Source organism: Lissotriton vulgaris, chromosome 11 (genome assembly GCF_964263255.1).
Source record: "Lissotriton vulgaris chromosome 11, aLisVul1.2, whole genome shotgun sequence".
Lineage (NCBI taxonomy): Eukaryota > Metazoa > Chordata > Amphibia > Caudata > Salamandridae > Lissotriton > Lissotriton vulgaris.
In genome coordinates, this window is record NC_141699.1 from 1,032,900,243 (window position 1) to 1,032,913,002 (window position 12,760).

Sequence of the window (12,760 nt, forward strand, 5' to 3'; positions counted from 1 at the left end):
ATCTCTGCCCCGTATAGGGCTGCAGATTGCGCTTTGGCTTTAAACACATCGATCGCGAGAGTTATAGCTTTTGAACTACTCCCTCCATGAGTTTTTAAGATGGGGAGAGAGTTATGCTTGAGTGTTAGCCTACTTTTTTCTATTTGGTGTATCCAAGACATTTTACTGTCTAGTCTAATGCCCAGATAATCAAAGAATTCCACATACTCCAACTTGGTATTATTTAGGGCCAGATTCTTTTTAAAAGCTTTAGGGGGGTTAATGGCCATATACTTGGTTTTAGTTGAGTTGATTTCGAGCCCCTTTAACTCGCAGTAACTATGAAATTGGTTTATTAGATTTTGCAAGCCTTTCGGTTTTTGAGATATTAAAATGGTGTCATCCGCAAATAACAATGCTGTAATAGCCTCATTACCCAATTTGGGGGAGTCGTGATTACATTGAGCCAAGTATGTAAGTAGTAGAATGTAATTTAGTGAGTAGTTGGTTTCTTTTTTAATTTTGTTAATTCTGAATTTTTTACTTCTGCTGTGGAATGTGGACTAGGCTCTAGCAATACTGTACAGCATTGACCCCTCATTATATCTCCTATTACATAGCCCTGCCTTGGTACTGGACCAGCTGTAAGACCAGACAAAATATGAATATGTCACTCGCCATACGATCTTAGGGCACGATTCACAGAGCTAACTTAAGACAAAATCCTAAACTTACTACCATTTTGGTATTCACAGAAGGCACTTACTCATTTTGGTATTCACAGAAAGCACTTACTCATTTCAGTATTCACAGAAGTTAGGAGTCCTAACTTTAGGACTCCTAAATGCCTTCTGTGAATACCGAAAGTCTTAAAATTAGGATTTTTCTCAGTGTAGTAGTAGTAAAGTTAGGACTCCTAACTTTAGGACTCCTAAATGCCTTCTGTGAACACCGAAAGTCTTAAAATTAGGATTTTTCTCAATTTATTAGCAGTAAAGTTAGGAATCCTAACTTTAGGACTCCTAAATGCCTTCTGTGAATACCGAAAGTTTTAAAATTAGGATTTTTCTCAATTTAGCAGTAGTAAAGTTAAGAGGCCTAACTTTAGGACTCCTAAACTGAGAAAAATCCTAATTTTAAGACTTTCGGTATTCACAGAAGGCATTTAACAGTCCTAAAGTTAGGATTCCTAACTTCTGTGAATACCAAAATGAGTAAGTGTCTTCTGTGAATGCGAAAATGGTAGTAAGTTTAGGATTTTGTCTTAAGATAGTTCTGTTAATCGGGCCCTTAGTATTATAACATGACCGGCTGTGAGATAGTGGAGGGGCAGACAGTTGGGAACATCAGGTTCAGTGTAAGTTACCCCCACAGTGACTTCCTTTCAGTCAGCTTGTAAAGCTTATGAAAGTCAGTCCTTTTCCGTAAAAGAAATTGGATTGATTAAAAATAAACTTTCCTTTTTTTGTTTGTTTAAGAGTTGCCACTGGTCCAGTTGACCACTGACTATTCTTAAATAAACATTTACATTCATAAAGACGGTATGAAACGCCTTCCCTTTCGCAAATGCATCAGCACCGCCTTTGAAATTAGAATTTCGTTCGCAGAACATTGATACATTAGATACTGATTTTGTATGCGGAAGGGATGACTAGAACAAGCCTTTACCATATACTGAATCGGTATCGATTCAGAATCAAATTTTAGGAGTCAGAAAACCTTTTCTAACTCTTAAAAGGGATTAGCGCATTTAAAAAACAAGTTGATGGTTGCAAACAGGAACATTTACAATAGTTTAAATGATTTGTACTTCTGGCCCCTAGTTCTGTAGCTATTGCATCATTGAACGATTGTGTGCTTATAGTTGAGGCATTTCACTTCTTTTCATAAATGTTGATAGAAGGCCCATTTCCACCTCTCGCCTATTGATGGCACTGTCTGGCACAAGCTTTACCTGGAACGTATACATTGGTCAAGAAATTCACCCGCCTAGTGAATCCTGTTACTAAATAGAACTGATAACAGCAATGCCTTATTATGATGTGGATGGCCCGCCACTGACAGGCTGTCGTTGGTGACCCCACCGACATCGTGCACAGCGGACCGACCGCTGCATTACAATGCTGTTGGTCAGACTACATGGCTGTCGGACCGCCATGTAAAGGCAAATGGAATTGGACTTTGGGGGCCCTTACCAGGGTTCCCATCCCCTGTGGGCCTCTGCTATGGGCCCAGGGGGGCACATTTGGTGCCCCCAAACATCCAAGCACCATGTGCCAGGCACCAGATGGTGCCTGGCCCACGGAGCATGGATGTTTGGAAACTGCTCTCTTTCATTGTGGCTTGTGCTGCAGCCCTTTTCTAGGGCTGCAGTACAAGCTGCAATGCAAAAGAGCATGGTGGTCGCATTGTAATTGGGCAGGTGTAACCACCGACATGTAGTCGGTCAGACACCTGCCCAATATGATAGTGGTCGGACCCTCGGCCAACCACCATCATAATGAGGCCCTCAGTTCTTTTCAAGAGACATCTCTGCTGTACCAATTGTCTTCACTGACCACATGTACACCTGGGAATATGTTGGTAAGAAGGTTCTAGAATCCCTATACAATTGACCTGGGTTAAACTGCAAACTGTGAACCTGTGAACTGTTACGAAATCTGTGTAAAGAACTAACAGACGTGAAATGACCCCTGCCTCCCATTCCCAACTCCTGACTGACCAATACAGGAGCCGCTTCTTGAACCCAAAAATCCATATTAGTATCAACATTTTCATTAACATGCACATCCGCTGTATCAGTTTGCCCCAAATTGAAATTGCTCCTGTCAAAACTTGTACTTGGCGTTTCGCCATCTCCAATGCCCCCATCATAATACTCCCACAAGGTCTCAGGACTCTGCTGCAAGCGCCCGGATGAAAACCCTGAATCCGCAATAGATCTGCCTCGGGTATACTTTGACTTACCGAAAGCCGCACTTTGCTTTGCCTTAGCCGGAAAAGAACTCTGAGACACAGAACTGAACTCAGAGCCTGCTAACAATTCCTCGCTGCTCCAGCAAGGAACCGCCATAAACTTACCCTCTCGCTGATCCTTGAGTACACCATGCGATTCACTACTGGACATGTGCGAGTGATCAACCCACACCCACTGTCCCCTTTGTGGACCCAAAACAGCGTCAAAATCTAATTGCGGGTGACGCGGCGGTTGCCTAGGTTCTGGAAATACCATCATCCCATCACCGTCCATGCTACTAGCCATAATATAACGCTGACCTGCCACCCTAAAAGACCCTGTATCCCACCCTTTGTCCAATAAACCCTCTTCCAATGCCATATTGTCTGTGAGAATAAACTCCTCAGCCTCATCCTGCTGTTGTTCCGTTGTGACAGACCGTCTTGGTGGACCTCGAGCTTTTGGCAGCAATACAGTCTGACAATTGACGCCCATTTGCTGTTGATCCCTGATGTCCAAAGAAACTAGGCCCTTTTGCGGTGCACTAATATTCTCTGCCGTCTCCAAATGCCCCACCTCTTGAGCCTCACTGTCTGTGGGGTAGTCAACTAAAGCGCTAACTTGACCACCGACCCACACATCTGGCGCTATATCAATATTGTCATTGTCCCTATGCAAAGGATAAACCAGAGGGGGTATTGTGCCTGTAAATGCTGCCTCCTTATATAATAATGAATCTCCTGACGACCTGCTAGTAACACTGACACCTGCCGCACTGTCAGTCATAAATGCATCTTCAAACAAATTATTTTGCTGTGGGCTATTCACAATGTAGGTGCCTGCTTTCCCACCTCTCTTCCCAGCCCTTTTCCCTGAATTCTGCACTAAAACTCCAGGTACGCCCCTCAAGACACCTGGGGCAGAGGCACAGCGCAGCTGAGCTCTCTTACCACGAGCGCTCCGACCTGAAGAGCGCGCTCACCGAGGCTGCAATGAGGAAATCGGGGCAATAATTATTGACAAGGGGGGGCAGCTGGACTGCGGCAAACATGCAGCAACCGCCTGACTCACCCCTCTTGCTGCCACACGCCTCGGGCGATTTGGTTCCTCAGCGCCTTCCAACGAGGCTCCAGGGCGCAACAAATTGCCTCGTCCGACCGCCAGCAGCACTCTGACAGCCTCCTTTACAATAGCGTCCTCCATCGTAAAGGCCCGCCTTTCAGCTCCGTCTTTGAAAGGGCTCCGCGACGGCTGACAGAAATATTGCAGCTGACAGGAAACAGCGCGTCCGAACGAAGCTGCGCCACTCCTTCCCTCCTCACAACACAAGACAGCTCCTCCCGCCTTGCGCGAACCCCACTAAGCGACCAATCACGGCACATGGACCGTTCCACCGCACACATTTTCCCAGGGGGACACCGGCTCGTGCCACGTCCCCCTGGGACCCAATCTCTGCCACTGGCAATTGCTTGGGATGCACTCCAATCCATTGTTTTACACTCATTATCCTACACTAGAATGAGACCAGCCACATGGAAATCAGTATTGTTCCTGCTCTTATAGGAATAGTTCAACCCAACCTGTTAGGCCCGATCCTCTTACTACAGAACACATCTAACCTCACAACTGTTCCATGAGTGAGTTTTAGCTTGAGTGCTGTGGCATAGTGATCACGGGACACACATTTGGGAATGCCCATCTCACTTAAGGCGTTTACTGCCACAAATAGCAAGGTCATGAATGAATTTTTGAAGTCATCTCAGACATTGTCAGTTGCTCAAGCCACATTCCAGTCAATAGTTGTTTATCCACCATGCTACTCTAAACAGAGATCAGTCACATAACTGCAATCCTTCTTGAGTAGAGCCTGAACATCTACGCCTAGTTTCTAGTTGGGAACACAAGTAGCCGCAGGCCGCTTTCAGCCTACTAGACCTGTACAGTGAGGTGTGGATTGAGTCCACCACATGATTGTTGACTCAATGATTAGCTTTGTAATATACGCTCTTTTCATTTTGTTTCACATATATTCATTTAACCAATCGAGTTTCTAATTTAAGACTGTGCTGCAAACAGGAGAGCTACTTACAGGTAGATGGAGACCTACAAGTAGCCCACAAGCTACTCATTGGAGAAGACAGCTTGAGTCCTATGGAACAGTAAGCAACAGGTACCTAGAATGGGCATACCCAAACACTTAGGGCATCAACAACAACAAACAACAAGAGAAATGGAAGGAACGCTTTAATTAATTTAGGCCACTAGCAATCACTCAGTCAGTTTAATTTGTTGTAATTGTTCAAGCAGTCTAAACGTATGCACCTGTTTAATGTATTAATTTTCAACTCATACATCTAGAATGGAATTTCAAAGAGCACTTATTTCTAATTTTAGGAAAATGGCTACTTGTACTAGAGTTAATGTATTATCAGGAACTCTGATTGCCATTTCTGCTTAATTTTCTCCTTGGCATGTACATCTCATTTCCACCATGATTTCTAATCTTATTTTAATATCACTGACTAGGACTACAACTACAAGGGCTCTGTCTTTCTCCATTTCATTCAAAGCCTTGTATTATGGAAATTATGTCTGATTATTTAACATGTTTAAATGAGTTACATCCTGGAAAGTTAATTCATGAATTTCCAGGATAGCTCCTGTTCCCATAGCCTTAGCAGTTGGTATGTTGTGAAATGACTGCACATTATCTCATCCACGTGAGGCATCTGAGGATCAGGTGTAGCAGGGATCCAATGCCATACGGTGACCTGATACACTGAGTGGACAATGGATGGAAAATCATTAACATTTTGCTCTGTGCTGCCATTACTTACAAAATGTCAAATATTTGAAAGTTGATTTTTGATGACTATGCGGCACATGCATCAAGGTAATCATTTGCGTTTACCAAATAGCGAATTTTAAGGATGTGCTATTTGGTCATCACAAATGCCTATGCATGAAGGATTCACAATTAATCTTGCGAATCCTTAACATTCCCTAATAGGGAATGCATTCCCATTCATTCCTAAAGGCCCATAGAAATGAATGGGAATGTATTCGCAATTTGCGATTACCAAATTGGTAATGCAATTTGCGAATGCAAATCCTAGGGTGCCTGGGGGCCTAAGGCTCCCCTGAGGCACCCCACAAAAAAAGGCAAGTATGCTAATGTGTAGCACACACATGCCTTAAGGGCATGTGTGCCCTACATAGCGCATTGAGAAACATTTGTTTTTTGCATTTTCCAATGCATGCACAAATTACTATCAACTTCAAGTTGATGGTAATTAGCGTTTCCTAAATGCACACTCGCATTTAGGAAATGCTACATGCATCTCAAATAAGGAATCACAAATTGCAATTCAATTATTTAGCAAAAAGGTACATGCATCGGAAAAGGCATTTTTCAAGTCCAAATGGACCGATTCTGCGAATTGGCCCGGTTGCGACTGGTAAAATGCTTGATGCATGTGCCGCATAGAATCTCATCTCCTCTTCACTTTCGCAAGTACCCTCACCAACAACACTGACATGAACTTTGCAATGTTTATGAGCCAATCAGGCTTTTCTTTTATCTTGCACTTTCTATGACACTCATGTGAGCATAGTTCAGCTCTCCAAATTCTCTATAACAACATATTTGGCAATGTGCCTAGCCAACAATTTTCTCTGGTCAAGTGTTAGTAGAGCAAAAGAGCAGTGTCTTCTCTTGATAAGAAGCAAGTGAGGAGAGCGACAAAAGAAAGAGGCGGTTGGGCAAATACTAGCAGTGAGTAGACTATACTAGATTCTGCTCAGGCATGACTAGCCTTTTCTCTCTATCACCCTTTCAGTACTCTATATTTCTCTAGAGCAGAGAGAGAAGGGAGGTTAGTGGAATGTCCCTCAAATAGATTGTGATATACCTGGCATCCTTGGTGTGGCTTCTGCCTAACATTTTGCATTCAGACCTCCTGTATTTGCAGACTTCATTTTTGCTGGGCTTAGGACTCTGCACACTTTACCACTGCTAACCAGTGCTAAAGTGTTTGTGCTCTTTGCTCAGAACATGGTAACATTGCCTTATACCCAACTGGTATATTTAATTTACTTATAAGTCCCTAGTAAAGTGCACCTCCTGTGCCCAGGGCCTGTACATTAAATGCTAGTCATGGGTTTGCAGCATTGATTTTGCCACCCACTTAAGTAGCACTTTAAACATGTCTCAGGCCTGCCTTTGCAGAGCCTGTGTTTGTATTTTTTATCTGCCATGTCAACCCGGAAAAATAAACCTTTTGCCAAGCCCAAACTTTCTTTCTAATGTATATAGGTTCCCCCTAAAGTAGGCCCTAAACAGCTCCAAGGGCAGGGTGCAGTGTATTTAAAAATTTGGACATGTACTTTTAAGTTTCACATGTCCTGGGAGTGAAAAAGATTAATTAAATGTTTAACTGCTGCGAGGCCTATCTCTTCCATAGTATAACATTGGAGTTGCCGTATTACATTTTATGAGTGTAATTGCTAAATAGGAAGAGATAACTGATTCATGTTTTGTGTCTCTGGAATCCTAATTTAAAATCCTAAATTGAAGTCGGATTTTAAATTACAATTTTGAAAATGCAACTTTTAGGAAGTTGGCATTTTCTTGACTTAGACATTTGGTGCCTAAAACCTTTCTTTGGTCTCATGACTGGGTGTAGCCGGCAGTTGAGCTTTGTGTATTTCTCCTAGACAGCCACACATAATGTAAGCTTAGGTGTGATTCAGTGAGCCATCACAGGCAGGATGGGAAAGAGGAGCTGGGCGCAGCCTCACTTACACCTTAATAGCCTGTGTCCTGTCTCCACATAAAGGGCTGCATAACCTCTGTAGTTAGAATCTGGAGCCGGGAAGGCAGGGCATCTATGCACTTCAAAGGCATGCCTCCAGTAGCTTCTACCTTCTTCAAAGGCACAATTATGTAAAAAAAGAAGGGCCTCAGACACCACCACTTCAGTACACTTCTTGAACTGTGGATACTCTGCCAGGAAGTAGGACTGCTGTGCTGCTGCAAGAACTGCCACTCTGCTAGACTGCTGCTCTACAAGGAACTGCTGCCCTGCTGTGTTGATCTTCTGCCTGCTGCACTTTTGCCTGGGGAAAAGAACTGGATCTGCAACTTCATCTTGAACTCAGGACCCCAGAGTGACTAAAAGACTTAGTCTGCTGACCTTCTGATCTGAGCCTTGGGGACATAAAATGCTACCAAAAGCTCCTGGACTAGCCTTCAGTGAGTTCTTGACCCCTAAGTGATACCTCTCAGGTCCTGGACCCTTGGTGTGGCTCTTGAGCTCTTGAAATCAAGCTTTTGGGCTCTTTGCAACCGCAAACAGTCCTGTTTGCACCGGAACTGTGCCTCTCACTCCACAAATCAGTGCAAGCAGCTGCCAGCCCATCTCTTTGTACAGCCTCATCGGTAGCCCACGGGGGATCATCAATATGAAGCTTTAGCCCGCTGTCCATGATGCCCGGCCTGCTCTTTGCTCCATGCCACCCAAAACACTCTCTTTGCTCCAAGCAAGCCTCTCCAATGCAAACGGGAATCTTGTAACAAAACTTTAGAAGGTAAAACTTCAGAGGGACAAATCTGGAACTGTGTTGGACCCTGGCGCTTGCTGCTTTTAGGCGCTATTTCACAGTTTAATATTTCAAAATTTATAACTCTGGATCTACCTATTGGATTTTTGTTGTTTTGGACTTGTATTCATTAAATTTAGCTCTTTTTTCTAAACTCGTGTGGGATTTTTTGGTGTGGTGTTTTCACAGTTTTTTTGTTTGAAGTGTTGGCTAAACACTTTACACATTGCCTCCAAGTTAAGGCTGACTGCTCTGTGCCAAGCTACCAGGGCGTTGAGCACAGGTTAATTTTGGGTTTGCTTTTGCCTTACCCTAACTAGGATTGTGGTTGCTGCTTGAGCAGGGCTCACACTCCAGTCATCCAATAACACAATGTCTCACACAATGCAATATTTAGTAGGTTTTCCTCTAGAACTGTGGCCATGTTTTGACCAGAGACCTTGTGCCATGTTTTGACCAGACGCTTCTTTTTCACATATAGTACCATTAAATACCAGTTGTGGAACATAGCTTTATTCTTGACAGTCAACAAATGAGAATTTTCCATCCAAGGGTTTTCATAAACCCAGATCACAAATGTTGCCAGGTAGATGGTGCTTTTCAAACAAACCAGCGGCATGTGAAGTATTTGTTTGCAATACATTGAAATTTTGAAGATTGCAAAGTTCATCACATGACATTTCTAACTGTTGTAAAAATGTACCTCTATCCTTATCTTTGACAAAAATCTTTTTTCAAAAAGACATTCTCTGCCTGTAAAGAATGTCTTGTTCTAAGTATGTTGGAATGGGGATAGTATTTAAAGCATGCAGTAAATATTGATACCCATATGTGAGGTATTTACCGGGTTCCTTAAATACCTTCTATTCTTTTGCAGAATAAGGTGAGACACGACATTTAAATTTGGTATTTATTACATGTATTGCCATTTTCCTACCCTGCTGCCCTTGATGAACTTCATCAGACTTAACAGCAGGTGTGGGATAAAGATCAATAGGATTGTGATAACGCTCAATAGTTATTGTACAACTGAGAATTATGATCCCTTGGCAAATAGAAGTTTTAACAGCAATGGGTGTTTATCCTCAAATTTGAATTCAAGGTCTTAGTGATGGTCTCCAGTAACTGGTGTGGGAGGTATGATTCCACCCTTCAGAAGCGAGCTTCGTGGGGGTCACTGGTCTATCCTGTACCAGCCTTCTCGACCCAGACAGCACAAAATGGATGCTGCCGGCCAGAGACACATTTCTGCCCTCCTGCTGCTGAGCCAAGCTCGAGCAGAGGAAGGCAGCACAATAGGCATCCTGTAACAGACATGGAGGTGTTACCACCTCCCATACAGGGTTTAGTGTATTGGAGCTGGGTGGGTGTACCCTGAGAGTGCCTGAAAGTCTGCACTGGGGGCACATTTGGTGTCCCTGTGCATAGTCCAGCTCAAACCAGTTCTGGAAGCCATTGGCTTCTGCCCTGGCACGAAACTGGACAAAGGACATGGGTGAAGTCCCCCTCTGTCCTGCCGCTTCCCTGGGTGGGTCCACTGAATCTGTCCAACCCTCTCCAGTAGGTACAAAAGGGCTTACTTGGCTGTAAGACTTTATATTTTATGTGGACAAGATTCTACAAGAAGAAACCACTGACCTTCGACCGTCTGGACACCTTGGTCTTCGCTGGACCTCGACTGGGCTCGACTTTGTCCCCCTTTCCATCCGAAGCTTAGTTTGTGCCGTTGCTCCATACAGGCTCTGTATAGGATCTATGGTGCACTTAAGACAACAGAAGAATCTCCCTTGGAATGAAGGAGTCACTCCCCTGCTTCGCAGTCACCTAAAGCGCAACTGACCAGTATGCTGCTCCAGAGCTCCTGCGGACTCCGAAGAATTCAGCTGCAAAGGAGGTAGGTTCCTGAAGGTCTCTAAGGTTGATCTGCCCTCTCACCGAGTTGGAGGCCAGTATCCCTTGTGGGGGCTGCATAACCCGAACCCCTGTGCACAGCGTCCATTTACAAATGCATATGCTTTTTGGTGATTCCTGAGCTTATGCATTGGACTCTCTGTGGTCCTGAGCCTGAGCAGTATTTGCACCAAAGAACTCCAGCCTGCTCACACCGAGTGTTCTGTGGGCTGGTTCTTTGCAATCTTGCTCAAGGTCCCCTCGCAACTCCTGGTCATTTGGCCTGTAGGTCCTCCTAGGAGTCATCTTGATTGTTCTTGGGTTTTCCTGGTTGCTCCAGACATGCCCTGGCTCCCCATCACTTGGTGAGTCCTCGGGAACTTGCTGGTCCACACCGAAACCTGTTTTACCTCCCTGCATGGGTTGCTGTTGCCAAGGCCAAGGCTTGTTAGTGCTCCCACAAGACACCGACCCTTCAGCACTCGACATCCTTTGTAGGGCAGCTCAACTCTGGCTCCTGGTTGTCCTCGATGCCTCCGGGACCTCGTGGCTGCAGAGTCAAGTATCCCTTCTTCACACCTGAAGCACCCGACATCAGTGGGCATTCATCTACCGAGCCCCTGGTCACTCTGAAGTGACCCAGGCTCTGTCTCCTCTGCTTTCAGGTTCCTTCCATCCAGAATTCAGGCTTGGGTTCCACCGGGCCCTTTTCACCTTCCCAGCAGCAGTACTTCTTCATCAGCTTCCATAGAGAAGGACGGATGTTTCCGACACCGCTTCAAACCTATGCACCCGGCTCCCCTGGGATAGGTAACTCTGATACCATGGTATCCACGGGTGGGGTGGCTCTCCAACCTCTTAAGTTCCAAGGGGTTTGCTTGAAGTCCTCCTAGAAGGGTCATTAAACTTAAACTTTGCAACCGTGACTTTCCCATAGAGTTGAACGGAGCACGCCGTTGTTTTCCTCACTGCACCGGTCCTCAATGAGTCTCCTGTGTCATCACCTTGGGTGGTTCCTTGGGGTCCCAGTGATTCTACGTGCACTAGGCACTGTGTCTAGTCAAGTCGTGATTGTTATACCACTATTTTAGTATATGGTTCGGTCTCCCCCTGGAGCCCGGTGTGTAATGTGCTACTTACAACTGTTCTATTGATCTCGTATTGTGTGCTTTGTGTTCTATCCCCGTGTAGAGGATAGTAGAGAGTGTTATATATAACTACTTTGTGGTTCTCCTTCATTTAGTCATTCAGGAGGTGACACTCTGGTAAAACAAGCTGCTTTAGATTCCTACAAGATTAAGCCGCCTGAAGGCTGCTCTCCATAGCTACCACTAGGATAGCTTTCAATAAGGTTATCTATGACCTCATACATCATAAGGGCCGTGTGGATTGGTACAAGGTGCCCACTTTAATTAGTGGACAGCATATACCAAGCCACCTTCTCAAACTCTCTGATCAGGAATTTTAGCTTTAAAGAGTATGAAGGAATTTCCAATGCTAGCATATGAGAGGGGTAAGCCGCATAGTAGTGAAAAAACTAAATAGGCTGTTTGTCACTATCAGGACATGGAAAACATCAAAGTGAACGTCCTACCTCTTACATAGCACATTGCCCTTTTGGTTACAAAGGGTCTTCCTTAGAGGAGAATTATATGTAATAAAAAGGGAGTTTAGGGTTTGGCAAGTAGGTTTAAATGTCAAGTCAAAGTGGCAATAAACTGCACACAAAGGCCCCACAATAGAAGGCCTGAGACATGCTTAAAAGGCTACTTGTATGGGTGGCACAATCAGTGCTGCAGGCTCTCTAGTAGCATTTCATTTACAGGCCCTGGACATAAGGTATACTACTTTACAATGGACTTACAGGTAAATTAAATATGCCAAACAGGTATAAGACAGTCATAACATGTGTGAGGGAGAGAGCACATGCACTTTTGTACTGGTTAGCAGTGGTAAAGTGCTCAGAGTCCTAAAACCGGCAAAAACGAGGTCAAAAAAGTGGAAGGAGTCAGGCAAAACGTTGGAGGAAGACCATCCTAAGGCTGTCAGGTCTAACAATCCCTCTTTGCACAGGACTTAGCACTGGGATTTGAATTGTACTGTCCACTTCAAATCGAGGCATTTGTAGGAGAAATACATTTTGCACACACCAACAGAGAAAATATTTTGTTTACCAAGTTTTCATATATTAATTGAGTTGTTCCCCTTGTACTGCTACATGCTCCCTTACTTTATCTGATGCATGTTTTCTTCATCTGTATACATCTTTGTCTATAGTTGTACTTCTTTTGAATTTTTTCTCTTTTGACCTTGTAAGCAGGATTAGAGCTGCAA